This window comes from Falco naumanni, chromosome 11 (assembly GCF_017639655.2).
Source record: "Falco naumanni isolate bFalNau1 chromosome 11, bFalNau1.pat, whole genome shotgun sequence".
In the NCBI taxonomy this organism is placed as follows: domain Eukaryota; kingdom Metazoa; phylum Chordata; class Aves; order Falconiformes; family Falconidae; genus Falco; species Falco naumanni.
This window is the reverse complement of record NC_054064.1, coordinates 5,300,128-5,318,903: the sequence shown is the minus strand read 5'-3', so window position 1 is coordinate 5,318,903 and position 18,776 is coordinate 5,300,128. Positions and strand designations below refer to the sequence as shown.

The 18,776-nt window shown below is 41.7% G+C and overlaps 1 protein-coding gene across 5 annotated transcripts in view; it reads right to left on the bottom strand.

Moving 5' to 3' along the window:
* Nucleotides 1–18,776, bottom strand: part of RABGAP1L (RAB GTPase activating protein 1 like) — a 270,618-nt gene that overhangs the window by 243,521 nt on the left and 8,321 nt on the right. Inside the window, exons 3-6 of one of the 5 annotated variants that reach the window (XM_040610551.1) lie at nt 14,959–15,044; nt 14,184–14,572; nt 13,986–14,071; nt 13,586–13,649 (exon numbers count right to left, since the gene is read on the bottom strand). The gene's annotated coding sequence lies outside the window, so the exon portion shown is untranslated. Of the gene's footprint in view, nt 1–10,930; nt 11,176–13,585; nt 13,650–13,888; nt 14,573–14,958; nt 15,045–18,776 lie in introns of those variants that run through there. The other 4 variants (XM_040610555.1, XM_040610552.1, XM_040610550.1 and 1 more) reach the window with 4 other exon arrangements.

Here is an 18,776-nt window from a genome sequence, read left to right as displayed (position 1 = left end):
AAGCCATCTTTTACAACGATTACAAGAAAAAAGGTTTTCTATAGATAAATTAATCTGGGCTGCCACAGAAAGTTTTTGTTAGTAATCAAATTTGGTAAGTAGAATTGCTTTAAAGGACAAATTCTACATTAAAATATCATGACAAAAAGACTTTTTAGATCTTTCTTATGGTGAAACTATCATTGAGCTCAAACAAAAACAGCTCAAAACTATTTTTTTAATAAATAAACTTAGCCCCTTTGCCAGATGACCACTATTTAGAACTTATGCACCTCATCTATTAAAATGAATGACTAATCTAGAGCAATCTATAAAAATCACAGAATAAACTCCTGCTGGGGAAACGTATCTAAAACAATACAATATAGCTGCTTATATCATCACCAAATATAACTGAAAAGATCTTGCAAAAAGCTATGACAGAACCTTCATTTTCCTGATGCATTTTCTTGTCTAACATTAACCAACAAGCTTGTAAAAAACCAAACAGCATTTATCTGCTGAGGCAGGCTATCCACACTAGCTTGAATTTTAAGTGTTATATTTCTAATTTGATAAATTCACCTGCTTGCATAAACCAAGAAATCCTGAAAAGCCAAAAAGCTGTGTGTGCAATTGCAGTGCCTTTTTTTTAAAAAAAAATAAAAAAAATCACAGTTTCTCTCTCAAAGTTTAAGATGGCTATCCAAACACAAGCACACTCTACTATCAGTTTCAACAGAGATGATACACGTTGTCATTAAATGCAGATATGAACGTTTACTATCAATGTTTACATAGTAAACACTTCCACAAAACATTGCTACTTCTGGAAACAAAGGAAGGAAGTTACAGGCAGTTAATCTAAAATATAAAATTCACAGAAACGTGAAGAATTATGAAAGGTCATGTTCTATAAAGTAGTTATAAAATCATACCCCTTCCACAACAGTATTTTCAGCATATTATCTTGGTCTCCATTATGGGAGAGTGGTAAGTTATGAAGTCCCTAAACACAGTACAAGCTATGAAAATGAGAAACACACGGTTGAGAGTTTGCGAATATCAAAGGTGGGCTACCCCAACCAGCCTCAGAACCAAAGTGTCAGAATGGGTAATGCTGGCACCACCAGTGACAAACCCATGGCATAAGTAAATCATTTACAACACAAGGAATCCAAATCCAAAATACAAAGTGCAACCCACAAGAGCACCAGCATTCCAACACGCATCCAAGTCAAAGCTGAGTGTCCAAGGAGCCCAACAAAGCACCTAAACCCTAACTGTGCAAAATCAAATCAACTGCTCCGCAGCCCCCGCAAACCAGATGATACTAACAGCAAATCTGCACAGTGTGAGAACGTAATCTTATTATGGCACCTCACATGATTTTTCTGGGAAATGTACAGAATAATGCAACTACTTTTTCCATACTCCACAATAAGACCCCAGGAGCTCACTTACTACCAGAAAGAACAAAAAGCAGAATCACAGAGGCCAGGAAGAGAAACTGGGAGGGTCTGCTAGAACCAGGACCACTTCTATTTGTCTTATTATACTCTTTGATCAAAAGCTAGATACTATACTACACGTTAGCCTGACCTCTTTACGGTCAGTCTGACTTTCTGATGTCTCATGATGAAAAAGACGAAGAATCAGAAAGGGGAAGCTCTACGGGTCAAAGGGAAATTAGCACTCAGAACAACTATGGGGAACTTTCAACTCCACATTACTCTTTTGCGGCTCGACAAAGTATTCCCCTGGACAGTTTTGATCAATTCTTTCCTCTCTCCTCTCACAGCTTTTATACATCCCTATAGTAGTAAACAGTAACAATTAACTTCAAAACAATGTAAAAATCAGGTACCGACTTTTCTACTGTGCCCTTAAGTCACTTTCATGCCTTACTCTTGTTTCCTCAAAATCATTTAACAGTTATCTTCAAGAAGAATTCTAGCTAGCAGCTCCCCATTTCTTGGAAGCTTATACTGCCAACACTAATTGTTAACAATTAGGATCAAGTAGAACAGGAATCAAAATACCTTTTTATGATACAAGTGTAACTCTATGAGCAAACACAAACTGCCTCTGTGAACAGAAAGGTCTAATATCTCCCAGGGCTAGTATTCACTGCATCACCTGATCTGAGTTCCAATTCAAGTTTTACTCCAAAAGCAACTGCTAGCACACACAAAAAGTTCTCTTTCAACTCCGTTGCTATTTTGCACTTCAAGGCTCACAAACACGTAAATTCAACTGGAAATGTCGATACTTACACACTACAGATATTTCAGTAACATACTTAAGATGCAGGAGATGAAAAAATGCCTTTAAAAGCTGCAACTCTTCCCACCTTCTCTGCTAAGTTTGCACAAGTATATGGGCAGTCACACACCGAAAGAGACTGGACAGCTTAAGTGACTGACAACTAACCCCCAGAGAAAGGAAGGAGGATTAGAGCATTTCTCCAGCCAGTTCAACACCTGACTACAGAAGCACCTACGTTAGCACAACAATGCAGAGAACACAGACAAAACCGAGCAGCTAGGACTGCCGACAGCTATAGCTTACGCAGCACTGCCACCAGTAAATTACTTGTGAGAGTTCTCATTTTTTCAAAATAACAGGAAATAATGAAAGTATACAACAGTGAAACAAACCAAAACAAACTGTTCACAGAAAGGGGGGGGGGGGCGGGGAACAAAACCTTTTTCTGCCACATGTATTTCAAATCCTTCAGTTTAAATCACATTATCTAATATTTGTTTCTCAATAACATGTAAAAAAAAAAATCACAGTCCTATGAAAAACATATCCTTTTGCAGCATTCAAACTCTTAACAAAGGGAAATACACCAGTACCTTCTTTAAGTACAAAGAAAAAACCCACTACATTATTTGTGCAAGCTTATTTTAAAAGTTTGGCCAGTTGTTGAACTTTTCCACCTATTTCTAAATTAAAATTCTGGATCTTGTATTCTGTATCAAAATACACAAAGACAATGCATTAGATTCAGATTAATTGCATTTTATTTTCACACTGATTTGCTTGCAAAGGCCTGAAAAACTGAAAAGACATAGCAGAGCCTTCATCCCAAGTTAAAGTTTTGGGAGGAGAATAAAGGGTTAGACATCAAAGAGAAAAAAATTAACATACAAACTTTTTCTTACTGTTATATTTGTTAGAAATACAAATACGTGTACACAATATGTGTACACAATACACAAATACATAATGGAACAGATCTCTGTATCTCAGCAAAATCATTTTATCTAATTCCAGAAGAAATGCAGTAAGTTTGCATACACGATAGAAGCACAAATTAGAACCATCTTACTATGCTGAAATAGTAAATAACAAGACTCTAGATCTCTGCAAAGTACAGTAATCACGTTAAAATATCTAACCTGCATTACTTTAAACCACTTTCCACAGGAGAAATTCCAGGGAGTGCTCATTGCTACAGAATCTATAATCAAAATTCAAAAATACCTGGAGACATGCCAGTATTACAGCACTGTAAGGCCGTAACACCACCACATGAGTAATTGTACTGAATGAAAAAGCAATTTATTTCTACGTAACTACTTTTAAAATAAAACACGGGGCGGGGGGGGGGAGGTGTGCACTTCTAGTTAACATAGAAACTAATTTACAATAAAGGGACCTATTTCCCTGAATAGTAATAAAGATTATAAAAATTAACTAAAAAATGAGTTCACACTAGAAGTCAATCCTTAGAATAAGATTCTTGGACAAAGCCTTAACTCTCACTTTTTCTTTCTAATAGGAAAAATAATGTTACTTATCAAATGCATGGAGAACCGCAACAGATCAGCGTATGCAGTTTGCTTCCTGCCTAAAAAAAGGTGGCTGTGTGTCTTAAGGTACGTGCAACAAACATGACCTAACCAGAACGTTCAGCTACACTTGAATTGAAAGTACAGCTACTTAACTTAGCTCAGCACCCTAAAAGTACAGAGGTTTAAGAATTGCTTATCACTGATAAGTAGTATAACTTCAAGACTATGCCATATCTGGAAACTAACACCATCAAATTTTGCAACACAAAACTTGCCATACTGAAGTTTTGGTGAGGAAACAAATATATAAGTATCTTTTATAATATATATAAAATACATATAGTGTAAGAGACATTATGACAACCATATTTCTTTGCCTGCAAGAAAAGACCAGGGACTGGTCTAAATCTACTAAATGGTAGATTACTCAAAACTGATTTTACATTAAAAGGATTACTACTACACAAGCTTTATAGCAAGTACTGAGAAAGGACTTTTGCTGTCAACTTACATTCACATCCATTTCATTCCTCATCCACTGACCACATGACTGAATCGTTGAGCAGGTTACTTCACTTCTAAGCCCAACAGCAACACAGAATTCACACTGCCACTTCGCAAATGGCCTTCAAGATCCACCCTTAGATTCACTCTTAGATGCAGTCACTGAACAAAATCCTGTTCTAAATGGCAACTTACTGGTTCTTCGAAACACCTTCCACTCTTCTTTTCTTCTGCCCTTTGACCTTTTCTTTCCTATTTAAAAATTATATGCAAGACACTAGGAATTTAAGCAGTAAAGGCAGGGAGTTTACCATCATTAGTAATAAGCTTCACTATTTAAGAGGCTGCCAGTAGCCTAATGTAAAATGAAAGATCACATTTGAAAGGCAAATGCACAGACTGCAATTGCACCATTAGCTACCATAGTTATTGAGCATTCTTTTACACAGAAATGTAAATCCACTCAAACACCTTTCTACTATATTAGAAATCAACTCAGAATTCCCAACCATGTAAAAACCATATTTCTAGTCCAAATGGATATGAGAGAGCTATTCAGACAGAAAAGCTAGACCAGTAACATACCTGAGTTTACAACCAAAGCTGTGTCTTGGTGCTGCTTCATCAACAAAGACGCAGCACAAATCACAACACTTGCACCAATTAAGAAACCACAGGACACGTCAAGCGCATGCAGAGGGTTTAAATCAACTGAGAGCTTTGTTCCAAACTGTTTGCATAGACTGTAACTCAAGGACTCTCGCCCTCGTTTTTCTCAAATAAATGAGAAACACAAAACTCACACATAACTAAAGAGTTGAATGCATACATGAAATAAATGATCCCCCACTACTCATTTAAAATGGTTCAATTTCCAAAATTTTTCTTTATTCCAATGATTTCTAAAATGGATTTATGCATTGACAGAAAAACATAAAATGAATTCCAATTGAAAGCACTTAGGTACAGACTGCATTAAGTTAAATATTTATCCATCCATCTTGCTGCTAAATTATCAACATCTCCTTTTCACCTACAATGCACAAAAAAGGGAAGGGCATACTGAAGCTGTAAATTGCTACCTGGAGTTAATTATTTTAGTTATTGGGAGGGGGTGTGGTTCATTTACCTCATTGTTTTGTCTCCTTGGCACCACAGTGCAAGCTGCACTCTAAATTTTAGACAGGGCTTACTTACCCCCTTATCACAAGAGCTTGGTAATGCTTACTGCTTGCTTTGGAGGAACTGACACCTTTTATTCAGACTTTTCATGCTGAGGTTAGAATCGTTTATTAACCAAGACTTCAAAAAATTTCAAAGTTTTACACATTTCTTGATATGAAAGTCTAAAATGAAACCATTTTAATCTCTACTGCAGAAGCATACAGAAGGTAGATGCCAGGAGAGGCTACCTAAGAGGAACACGGAGACACAGCCTGTACACACAAAGATAGCATTAGGAAAAACCAACATCCCACCAGAGCTAAAACTGACGAAGGATCACAGGCAACAAGGATGGATTCCTGTCTCAGCGGCAAAAGGAAGGAAGAAGTGCTCTTTCTGCCCAGTGGGACAGGGGACCTGGTAACAAAGTACATGGAAAAGGCTGACATACTCAATAGCTTTTTAATCCCAGTTTTCCCTAGTGAGGTCCACCCTCAAGCCTCCCAGACCCCTGAGCCTAGTAGCAGTCTGATGGAGTAACATATTACTCCAAAAGAGGAAGATGGAAGCTGGAAGCACTTGAGAAAGTTGAAAACACTTTGCAAAGTCTGTGGCACTAGATGGGATACACCTGAGAATCCTGAGGGAGCTGGCCAGTGCCACCAAGATACCACACTGCCACTTTTGGAAAGGCTATGAGATTAGGGGAGGTTCCTTCTGACAGGAAAAAAGGCAAACATCACACCCAGCTTCAAGAAGAGCAAGAAGAAGGATCCAGGCAGCTACAGATCAGCCAGCCTAACCTAAGTCCATGAGAGGATTATGGAGCAAGTTGTGTGGAAAACTAACTGCACTGCTAGGCTAGAAGAACAGCAAGCAGCAGTACCAAGTCTGTTAACAAGTGGTTACAGTCACATCCCTCGGGGATTACCACTGAGACCAGTACCATCTGATGCCTTTATTAATAACGTGGATGCTGGGAAGGGGGGGGTATACTCAGCAAGTTTGCCAATGAAACCAAATTGGGCAAACTACTCAAAGGGACCTGGACAGGCTGGAGAAAGGCATTGGCAGGAACCTCATCAAGCTCAACAACAGCAGGTGCTAAGTCCTGTATCCGGGGTAGAAAAACCCCATGGGACAAGACAGGCTGGACACTAACCAGATAAAAAGCGACTTTTGCTGAAAAGTTCCTGGAGATCCCAGCAAGCATGAAGTTGCTCAGCAGCGTACCCTCGCAGCAAAGGCGGCCAAGCCCACAGCCCAGCCAGCAGCTCCAGGGAAGTGATCCATCCTCTCTCTTCAGCACCTGTGAGACTGCATTTGGAGTACTGTGTCCAGTTTTCAGCTCCCCGGTACAAGACAGACACTGACACACTGGAGCAAGTCCAGTGGAGGCCACCGAGCTGGCCAGATGGCAAGAGCACGTGATGTACAAGAGGCTTACAGACCAGAGTTTACGCAGGCTGGAAAAGAAAAGGCTCAGAGGAATCCTTATTGCTGTCGACTATCTAAAGGAAGGGGGCAGAAAAGACAGAATTGGACTCTTCTGGATGGTGCACAATGACAAGAGGCAACAGATATAAGTTGGAAAGGAAATTCCAATTAGCTTATAAAGGGGGGGAGGGATCACTATGAGGGTAGTCAAATGTGCAAACAGGTCACCCAGAAAGGTGTTAGGGGCTGGAACAACTTTACCTGAATTGCTTTTGCTTTAATTTAAGCAGGGAGCTGGATTAGATGACCTCCAGAAGCCCCTTCCCTATTATTTCATCTGCCTGTGATTCTATTTCATAAATTTCTATTCAGCAATTTTTCCATAAAATTTATTACTTCTAATCATATATTTAAAAAAATCAGTTGCCCTGTACATATAGTAAGCATGCATCCAATGTGGTATGCAAAACTGTAAACATCTCTTACCTACTTGCCCTTTGAACTTCTCCCCTTTGCACCACTGTGCTTCCCCCGTAACTAGGGAACAGAAGTTTTCAGCATTGGCACAATTTTGCACTTTTAAGCTTACTTGATCTAAAAAAAAAAAAAAAAAACAACCAACCCACATGTTCTTCAGTGTCCTGACCTGTGTTTCAGGGGTGATGAGAGTAGGAAAGCAGAGGGCAGTGACTCCTCTCACTTTGATGCAAAAAACTAACTTTTCCTCTGTCCACTTAAAAACATTAGAAAGACCTTTGTCCCTGCTATTCTTTCCAAAATATAAGAAGCATTCCACCAAAGAACCAATACAGTAGAGGTTTTGCACAAGGGCTTTACTCATCTTTCAGAGTAATCTATTTAACTAAGCAGGTTTTGGAATCCAATTTATGTATTATTTACCAAACAGACACACCCAACAAAATTTTTTTCTTTTTTTTTTTTTTTCCCAGCTTCACAAAGTCCCCTCTTGGAACATTTCTGATACCAAAATTAAGCAAGCACCTTAAAAGCCACAGAGGTATTTCCTAATAACCTACGCATTGGTTTTGTTTCTTTTTAAAGTTAAGAATACAGAAAAAGGTGAAATAATTCAGTTTCAAATTCTTTTCAAATATGTCAGCCTTTGCTTACAAACCAGGACTCTGTCAAAGAATCCCTTCAGCAACCCAGGTTAAACAGCTCCCGTTACAGATGTACTAGCATAGAAGAGTAAGATTGGGGCTGGAACAAACTGCCAAATGCATGAATTTCAGAAAACACATCTTATGAAAATATGCTTGAAAACATCTTAATCTCCCTTAAAAGGGCACCCCTATGAAGCTCGGAGTTAATACTTGAAATGTGCATTTTAATTTTCACTTTGAAGGCCAAGACTAAAATTAATGGGGAGAAACCAAGAGATATTAGATGAAGATTAGTATAGCTACTGGTCAACAGAGAAAACATGCGGTGTTACACTTGAACACTTTTTTGCATCCATTTGTTTAAGAGTGCTGCTGTTTTTGATACCAAGATCAAAAGTGCCAATACATCAATCCACTGGGTGCATAAAATGGGTATAGTATAATCCAATGACAAATTAATCTAGACTGGAAATCAGGAGATGTGTAATTACTGAGGTCAGTCAAGTTTGAAATATCCTTCCAATTATAGCAGGGGTAGTAACAATATACAACTGATTATTTTTAAATTAGAGCTGAATACATTTACAAAAGCCCCCATCTAACAATACCCAGATCATTCCTCGAAACTAATGAATCAACAAAAAACTTCGAAGAAAGGATAGAGCAGAAGAAAACCACAACTACTTCTGTGGACTCATGGAAGAAAACAGAGACACAGAGGTGCCTCTTAAAAAGCAGTGGTCCGTTTAACGTTGCCAAAAGTAAATAAAAAAGACAAACACCGCCATGGCTTCATAATCAATGTAAGCCAGCACTGCCATAAAAAGAAGAGCTCCTACCACCCTTACTATCATTTGCTACCTTCATCACAAGTGGCATAAGCCAATCAAAATCACAGGGTAGCTTCTTTTAGTAGTAGTGTCTTCTTACATTAACTTACTGACCATAAAGCCATGACCCAGATAAGTGCATCACCCATCACAACTTCTGTGACTGTGTCAGAACTGCAGTTACACCCAGCACACTTCCTCCCCTGCACTGAGACAATGCCCGCACAGCTAGACAAGCGAGCTGGTTCAGGAAGTTGTAACCAAAAAGTTAACCTTGGAGTGGAAAAAATAAGAAATAAAAGTACTATTTTGTAACCAGTTTAGTTCCCTTAACTCACTTTCTGGCTGTGGAAGTCCCATTGATGACACAAGGGAAGGAGCAGCCACAACTCAGACTGCCTTCAAATGCTCGGAAGTATGCACCAGGAACTTGTTTCCCACAGAAAGCCACATTATGCCCTGGATCTTTTTGCAATCCCCTTACTAACATTACCAAATCTTAATCTGTGAATCACTTTTTGAAGGACTGAATGCTATTTTTAACGAAGCAATACACTTCACTGTAATCATCTTCAAGAAAACACTGCAGAGTACTTCCATTAATGCTCTAGTGTAGCTTCAAATCTTGTAACACTCAAGTCAATTTGTGCTTACTGTGTGTGACTACACTTCTATCTCTTCAAGTTTAAACTGCAAACTAAACTCTTAATTAGTATCATTAATACCTTCTAACCCACATAAACACTACTGGCTACAGTCCTACTTAAAATGTAGACACAGGCATAATCTGCAGAACTAATCTTATACCCCCAGTAAATCTTCACAAGATCTGCAGCGCCAGTCAGTCTGACAGGCACTCAGGATTTTGGCCTATATCACAGCGATTTGGTCCAATAAAGGCATGGTACTTTCCCTGAATTTAAAGAGATAAGAAAACATTTCCTGGAACATCACCAGAACCTCTCTTTGGAGACAGAAAGGACAGTTACCCTTCTCCAAAGTTTTATTTGAAAAGTCACCAACATGCTTGCAAGACTACAGCTTGACAGTGAAAACAGAAGAACGCTTACCTAAGCAAGCTACTTCTTGTTGCTGGATTTGTTTCTGTTTTAAAGAAAAGCTGACACTTTAAATATTATTTTTTCCTTCTTACACAAAAGAACGGATGCATACATGCATGCAACTATAATATGTGGTAAGCTACGACACTTATATACAACACTATCAAAACCAAGTAATCTTAACAACACAGCTTTGAAAGAGTGACACCAAGAGCAAAGTCCACGCCACACTTCAGAAACTTAAGAAACGAGCGGAGCTGCCAAGTCCATGTCACTCAGAGTGCCATACCCACTTCAGATGGTTTCAGCAGGTTTTGAGGTACTCTATCTAAAGACAAGGCTCCTTGTACTGGATCACAGTTAGGGAGGGCCTACATACGGAACGGGGCTTGGAGGAGAAATAAAAATAAATATTAAAACAAAACACCACCACACACAGAGAAGAAAAGAAAAAAGGAAGGAAAAAAAAAGACGTGGATTAATCTGAGCCGTGCAGACAGCACAGTTTTAGGACAGTAGTTTGCTAGTTTTGCCTCCTGGGAAGTGACTTCACTTTTCCTGAGGAGGAGGAGGAAGGGAGACGAACGCTTCCACAACCCTCTCCCCTCACCGCGAAAACAACTTCTTTTTTTTAACTCCCCCCTTCCCCGCAGCTCCGCTCCGGGGGGAGCGGCATTTCCCCAGCGCCCAGACGGCCCCAGGCACTGCCCCCAACGCCACGCACCGGAGAAGGCGAAGGAGCAGCACCGTCCCCGAGCAGCCCCGCGACTCCTCCTTCCCCCGCCGCCGCCGTGAGGGGGCCGGGGCCGGCAGCGCCCAGAGCCGAGCGGCCGGCCCGGAGGCGGCGGCAGGGCCCGCGGGAGGAGGAAGCCACCTCAGGTCACGGAGCCCCGTCACCCTGTGACACGGGGCGGGCGGGGAGCACCGCCGCCCGCCTTCCTCCCCTCGCCGCCACCGCCGCCGCTTCTCCTGAGGAGGGAGCGACGACGCTTCCCGCCCTCACCCCTCACGAGACCCCCGCCCCTCACCTCACCCCGGCGAAGGAGGCCCGGGGCAGCGTCCCAACCCCTCTCGCCGCCGGCGGCCAGGCCGTCCTCCCCGCTCCGCCGCCTCCTCCAGCCCGTCCTCCGCCTGGCCCCGCCACCGGCTTTCCGCGCAGGAGAGCGGGAGGCCGGCGAGAAGTGCTCGGCGGGCCGCGCAGCCGCCTCAGGGCCGGGCCGGCGCCGTCCACATTCCGGCGGCGGGTGGATGGCGGAGCGGGCGGGGGCGCGCGCGCGCGCACCGCTTCCCTCCACCCGCTGACACGGCGCGAGCGCCGGCACCCAGGGCGGCGGGGCGGGGCGCGGGGCGCGAGCGGCCGGCCCCAACCCCCGTGGCGCGGCGCGGGGCTGGCGGCGGAGGCGGCGCGGCGGGGCCCGCTGCCCTGGCAGGCGGGGCCGGGTCGCGCACGGCCTCCCGGCGGCGGGGCCGGCGCGTCAGGGCGCTCGGCCGGCGCTGGAGAACAGGGGGAGCGACCTGCAGGTCGCGGGGGGGTTCCAGGTCTCAGTTCGCCTTCTGATGTTGCTCCCCCGTCTCACGAAGCGGCACATTGTGTTTAGCTTATCAACAGTGGTTTTGTACGGTTAAACAAACATTTACTATTTAAATAGTAAATACATGTGTATGTTTAAATATCAGCGCTGTTTATGTTTAAATAATGAAAGGTTGTTCTATTGTTGGGGTTTTTTTCATTTTGTCTTGTGCGTGTAACAAATTACATTTAAATTAACCACAAAATTTATACAGCTTGTCTGCGTACTTCCCATTTCAGATGTGGATCAGCAAAACCTTAAGGAATGTCAGACCACAGCCTTAACTAAAGGACCTGTGCTGTAAGAACGCCAGCGGGCCCTGTCCCGCCACCTGGGGACAGCCGGATTCCCCACGCCGGTGCTGTTCTACCTGGTTTTATTGTCCCCTGGCCCAAGCGCTGGGAGCACCGTGCTCCTCATGACGACAGCAAAGAGGCTCCGACAGCTTCTGTCTAGATAACGCGGGTGTTGAAATGTGGGGTGGCTGGCCGCACTGCCGCTGGCCTCCCCTCTCCCATCCCGGCCTTGAGTGAAGGTTGAAGCACAATTACTTGTAGCAGCAACACCACACAAGTCTGATTTGATGTTGGAGATCTGTTTAATGCACTGTAAGAGCGCGGCTACTGACAGCTGATGCATCTGAGGGTTTAATTCCCCTTAGTGCTCGTTTGTATGCTGTAAGAAAAGCAAAGGAAATTCTGAATATGCAAACAGGCGGAGAGATGGCTCAGTTACATGGTCATTTTGCACTGTGATGCTGTAACAAACCAGTCTCAAAGCTGGCAAGGCAAGCAGACAAAGACGAACCTCTCCCAGGGAAAAGCAAAGCAGGACTATTTGGCCAGTTGCGTGCTATGCCAGTCCCCTGCTTTCTTGTTGTTACTATCACCTATCTCTCCTTGTTGTCTGCAGCCAGTGTAAATTAAATTATATTCAGGTTATTATTATCACACCATACAGTTCAGATGAACCACAAAAGCATGGAGAAAGAAGAAAAAATTGGACGGACAGACGGACACCGATTTTACTGACTATTACAATAGCAGAATAATAAGAAAAAAGTTTCCCTGGAACTGTACTCAGCTGCTGCACACTGATGTAAGAATATGGGTAATAAACAGGAGGAACTGAAAGTCATTCTATTCATAACCAAAATTATGAATAAATTGTTGTAACTGGTTATTGTTATGAAAATGTCCAGTTTGTTCAGGAAGCATAGGTAGGCAAAAATGAACATAAGGTACAGAGCTGGTGGAAATATTTGGATAATGGCAAAAGAAAGGAACAGTGTCACAGCAAAGACCCACAAACAAAAAAGTACATAATACATTAATTTGGATAAAATCATCCACAGCATAGGAACTGGTGATAATGAGATCTGAAATAGCGAAATAGCTACTCGGAAAGTATTTTGGGAGACTATACAGTGATCATTAACTAAGTTAAAGACTCTCCAAAAGTGAAAGAAGGAAAATCAGACAAATAGACTTGAAGAAAGTAGGTTTCAGTAAACTCACTGTTTGAATGCCAAACTCTGCTGTAGCAAATACAAGAAAAAGTATACTGTGGACAGTTTGCCCTTTCCTGTAGAATCAACAAGAAGGCTGCAAACAGACAATTGCAATAAGAAAACAAGATAAGTCTGGCTAAATCTGAACCATTTCAATGGTTTGCACCTTTTGAAAAAAGCAGAATCTAGGTTAAAGTATTAAAACTGACAACAAAGTGATTGTTGTAATATGTATGGAAAATCCAGAAGGGTTAACGTACAAAACGAGCTAAAATTATCAAAGAGCCATAGAGCGTAATAATAAAACCATTACATTTAAGATTATCTGGGAAGAACTGATTTCCGTTCAGATGGGTGAAGAAACTATTATCAAGTTATGTGAGGAAGACCAAAGCCTCATTTTTTTGCTTTGTTCTTCTCCAAAATGTCAGCTGTAATCTGATGGCATACATTAGCAACATAAAAATAAATGATCAAGCCAAACTAAGGAAAGAAACAAACTCTGTTCAAGAAAGATGCTTACAAAAGTCATGTGCCAGGCAAGTTTCAGGCAACATATTTAGCTGAATGGCTCAGCAGTCTCAAAAGCTGTTAGCAATTACCTTCAAGAACTCAGAAAAGAGAGCTGATGTTCCATGGGACCAGGAAAGAGGAAACAGTGCCTGCCTTAAGAAAGAAAAGGATGGGAATCAGAGGCCATCAATCAAAATTAGCTTTACTTTGTATCAGGCAAAATACTGGAACAACTTATTAAGCAAATTATTTGTAGGGCCTGGGGATGATAAGATTAATAACAATAACATTTCAAAAACAAATCATGGAATCTTGACTTCAGCAAGGCTTCTAACTATGTATCTTCTAATACATTAAGAAGGATAGAGGAGCAGTAGCTACACAAAACTTACGTGAAACAGTTAGAAAATGACACTCGGAAGTAGTGCCAGGTGATTCACAACCAAGTAAGAAGTTTGTAGCAAGTGAGATCTCCAGGTGCTTACATACCCCCAAGTCCTGAACTGCTTCTGTGATACAATAGGATAGAGAATATTTTTATCGTATTTGTGGAAGATATCTTGTTCAGGTGAGACCTGCAAGTATTTTAGAAGATATAATTAGAATTGAACAAATCATGACGAGTTAGAACAAAGATCTGAAGTAAATAGGATGTAATTCAGTAAAGCAAGAAACTATTACGTATACCTGGGAATAATTGACTGCAAAAATGTAAGCTGGAGACAAACTGATGAAGCAGTTACTTTACAGAAAGAAGTCTTGGCTTGAAGCTGTTCACAAAGAAAATGAGTCAACAGCGATTTGGTGTTGCAAAAAATGTGACTGCTTTACTGGAATGTAGAAAAAGACTCTCAAATACAAGAAGAGTAAAATAATTCTTCCACTCCACTGAGCTCAAGAAGGCTTTTGGTGAAGAACAGTGCTCAGTTTTGGGCACCTCCTTTCAGTTAAGGAAGATCGCTGTGAAGACCATAAAGAACCAGCAGTCTGGCAACTTCACCTTGAATCATACTCAAGTATGGCTGAAAGAAGTTCAGTTGGACATCTGAAAAGTCAAAGTCCTATGAATGTACAGCCTAGAAAAACAGGAGAATATGTGTAATGAAAGCAGTCTGTATGTATACAGAAGTGAATACACATACCAGCCCATCTGTTTAATAACGGAAATAACTTCATGCTGCATAATGAACTTGCAAATTAAAACACTTAATGAGACTGCTTTTTTTAGTGTACTTGAGTCCTCATATCCTTAATATCCTGAAGATTTAGAGCATCCGCATGTTAGGAAAAAATTAACTTATTTTACAATCCACAAGAATAAATATTAGTGGCAGGCCTCTCCTGCATTATCCACTATGGGGAGCTGAAGCATAATATTGCTGGACAGATGGTGATAAAGGAATGCAGTTGAGCACTTAATTGGAGCTATAATGTCCACATGTATTGATTTCCACAACCTCACCTCTACAGGGCTCACATGGAAATATTTGACTTGATAGAGAGAATTCCATTTAACCGTCTCTGAAGGACACTGGAAAGCCAAGCTTCCTATATATAATAGAAAGAAAATATATAGTTCAGAATAAAAGTGCCAAATTCGAGGGCAGGAATGCTGGGAAAACATAGTTACACATCTATTTTAGAACATACTATTGTGTGACTTGTATGGATGGAATGGTCTCCGCAACTTCCTGTATGTTTGTATCATCCTTGTTAAATCAGAATTTCCAAAATAAAACCAAAATTTTAGTGACTGTTTATAACTGATCCCGCTGTGGTCTCTCTCTCTCACAGCTTTGGCACTAGCATTATCCTAGGGACCTTGCCTCAGGTCTTTACAGCATGTTTGAGCACACTAGCCTAATATATTGCCATATTCTGCAGAGAATACATTGGGATTTACATTGTGTATCTTACTGCTGGAGTAAGCTTTAAAACCCAGAAGAGCAAGTGACTTCATACAGCTTTAGAACTAACAGCACTGGAATTCAGAATAGCTTATGCAGTGACTTTTCTCTAGAGAGGTTTGGTACCCCTAAAATCATAAGGCTGGTGCCAAACGTCATATGCCAGAGGTAAAATGGGGTCAAATTCCCTTCAACAGGTAACTAATCAATACTTGAACTGTATGGGAAGCATTTCATTTTTTGAATACTCACTGAGACTGTCTAGACACAAACTGTGGAGAAGCTAAGTTTGATGCATTAAAAATGTTCAGCACATTTCAAATATTTGAATTAATCCGTGACACAGCCCTAAATAAATACACTGTCCACATAATCAAGAACAGAATATAGATAATCTATTTTGTAATGTGATTGATAGTTTCCCATATTTGGTGGTTCAATAGTACAGAAACGAGTTTACAAGCTATTTCTGACAAAACAAATCGATAAAAATCTGACAATGCTTGCAATGAAAGCAATAGCTTATTTTCAGCAGTATTAACTGGGAGAAAACATAGAAAATGTTTCTAGAGGCTTTGGGATGAAAATATGGCCTTTGTGCTGAGTTACAGCTAGAGACTTCCAAATTCTTTCACCTTTAGCTGCCTCAAAAAACAGTATTATTCTGTTTTACAGAGAATACATTGAGATCTACGCTGCCCACAGTCACTCAGAAATGAGACAGAATGGAATTTAGTCCTGGATTCCCAATGAACAACTATGAAGTATTTTGACATTTTAATGAGATATTGTATAAATGCATAACCATACAAATGAATTTTAATTAAAAGTGAGACCATGTCTACCAAGATATAAAAAATTACAAACATTCTTCTTGTAGGAATCAAACAATTATTTGTTATTCTTACATACCAGTGCTATATTTTAATGGGATTTGGTATCATCTTTTTGTCTGTTGCAGATTTACAAATTTAGGGCTTAATTTCCTTGTTACTTTTGCATGATTCATTTAGCAATAGAGTTCCTCTTTAGAATATTAATACCAGATAGACTTAAGGTATCATAATAGCAGAAATATAAAGACCTATGAGGAATGACTGACAAAAGATTTGTGTACTAAAATTACTTAATCCAGAGAAGTAATAGAAGGGAATGAGATAGCCTGAATGACAAAGAACATTATAACAATTGTGTGAATTAAGACACAATTCAGCAGTTGAGAACCATTTGAAAACTACATCCAGGATGCTCAGGTGGTGTATAAATGCGTAACTCCATAATATAATTTTAATTACAAGTGCAAAATCCTTTCTGCTCAGATTCTAAACGTTAAAAGAGCAGCAACCCTTCCATAGCTATACACTTTTTAGAGCTGTGATCTGCAGTTTGCAAGACTGCCTGGAGTCTTGCACATATAAATAATGCCACAAACATATAAAATCCTTTTGCTACCTGTTAGTGTGTCTTGTGCCTGTGTGGTGAGAAACAATGTCTCTGTCTCTCACTAGGCTCAGCAGAAGACTTTTGTAGCTGTTAGGTTCCTGATGGGAATAAGGTTTCCTTTCACTTTTATATTTCTCATAGTAAATTTAATTTTTTACTGTCTTTTCACCAATTATAACTATATATAGGACTGTAAGCATGCAAAGGCATTGTGCTTGTCTTTTCTGTGTGTTGGGAAAGAGTGACCGGGCTGTGTGTGCCCTTCTTGGCCCTGCCCTGTAACAGCAGAATTGAGTGCCAGGCCTCAAATGGCATTGCTAAACTGGGGGGCTCAGCTCAGTAAATGGTCAGTAAAATGAAAGGAGCATCCCTTCCCCTATTTTGGGGTGGGGAGTGGAACACAATAGGTACCAAGGAAGCTGCCTCCTGAGAAATGTGGATTTGATGATTTAATTGGTATTGAGCTCAGATGTGATGGCAGAATATGAAAGAAGGATCATTTTTACACCTGAAAGTATCTCAGGGTGGAAAACTAGAGGGGAACCATGAGGCTTAGTCCCTCCATGGCGGACCCAGGCACCCTTCTAACATATTATAAACTGTTATATATTGTTAGAAATTGCTTATTTGTATAAATTGCCATAAATGTATTTGTAAATTATAATTGCTACTAGAAAATTATTTTGTCTTTATTACACATAGATTTTTTGACAATTGCCATTTATTTTAAGTTTCCCTACCATTTGGTCCTGAGCCCTGCAGTGACAATTCACCCCATGGCTCCCAGCTTTGCCCCTGGATCCTGGGCCAGGGGCAGGATTTGTCCACTCCCCAGACCAGGGAGAGGCCATCTACACTCCTCAGCTGCCCCACACAGAGCTCAGGGTGGGGATCTGCCCCTGCGTGGTGGACCTACACATGGGGAGGGGTTATCTGCCCCTGGGCAAGGCATTTCCCCTGTGAGGAAGATGAGCCTTTTAGGGATGTACCTACCCATGGGGGGTGATTTACCCCTGGGGGAGACGCACCAGCCTTCCTTCCTGCCCATACATTTGCCCGCAATGTCCCTGATCTGCCCTGCGACCCGCACCTGTGCCCCACTCCACCTGCCCTGTCCCCACAATGGCCTTAATGCAGGCACCATCGGCAGAGACCTACAGGGACACCAGCCCCCCAGGACCCTGCCAGAACTGCCCCTCAACCACTGTTACCCCCTCAGGCATGCATTTACCTCCAGGAGGATTCAATGCCCCAGAGGGGGAATTTCTTTCCCCACAGCCAGGAGGGGGTCACAGGCCCAGCACAGATCCCCAACACTCGCAGCCCTGGGGAGGTGTCTGGCCCAAACCAGGGTGCTGCCCCTCACCCAGGGTCACAGTTACCACCCTGAGCCCACCTTCTGTCCCCCTCGAGGCTGTGGCTGCTGGGAAGGCAGTGCTTCAGCTCTGGGTTACCCTCATGGCTGACTCCCTGCCACACTGGGGGCAGAAATCTTCTCCTTTAGCCAAGTCACAGTGCGCTTCTTTGGAGGAGGTTGCTGAGAGCTGGGAGGAGGCGGCCAACTGACACTTGGAAAAGAAGCTGAAGATCATGCAGAAGGAAAGTAGAGAGTCAAAATCTCCTCCTAAATTGCTGATCGTGATTCAGGATGACAGCCTTCCTTCAGGTCCTCTGCAGATCTCAATTTTATACAAGCCAACAAAGAAGGCATGCTTAGTAATCCTAACTCCTCCAGCAGACCAGCCTTCCTCGTGAAATCCTTGGTGCGAAAGGAGGTGGAGTACATGGAGGCCAGGAAGCTAGTACTGGACAGCACAAGCCCAGAAGAAGAGCAGGAAAAACCCATTCTAGATAGACCAGCAAGGATCTCCCAGCTGGAAGACACCAGACAGCCCAGTAATGTGATTAGGCAGACTTGATCTTAAGGGTC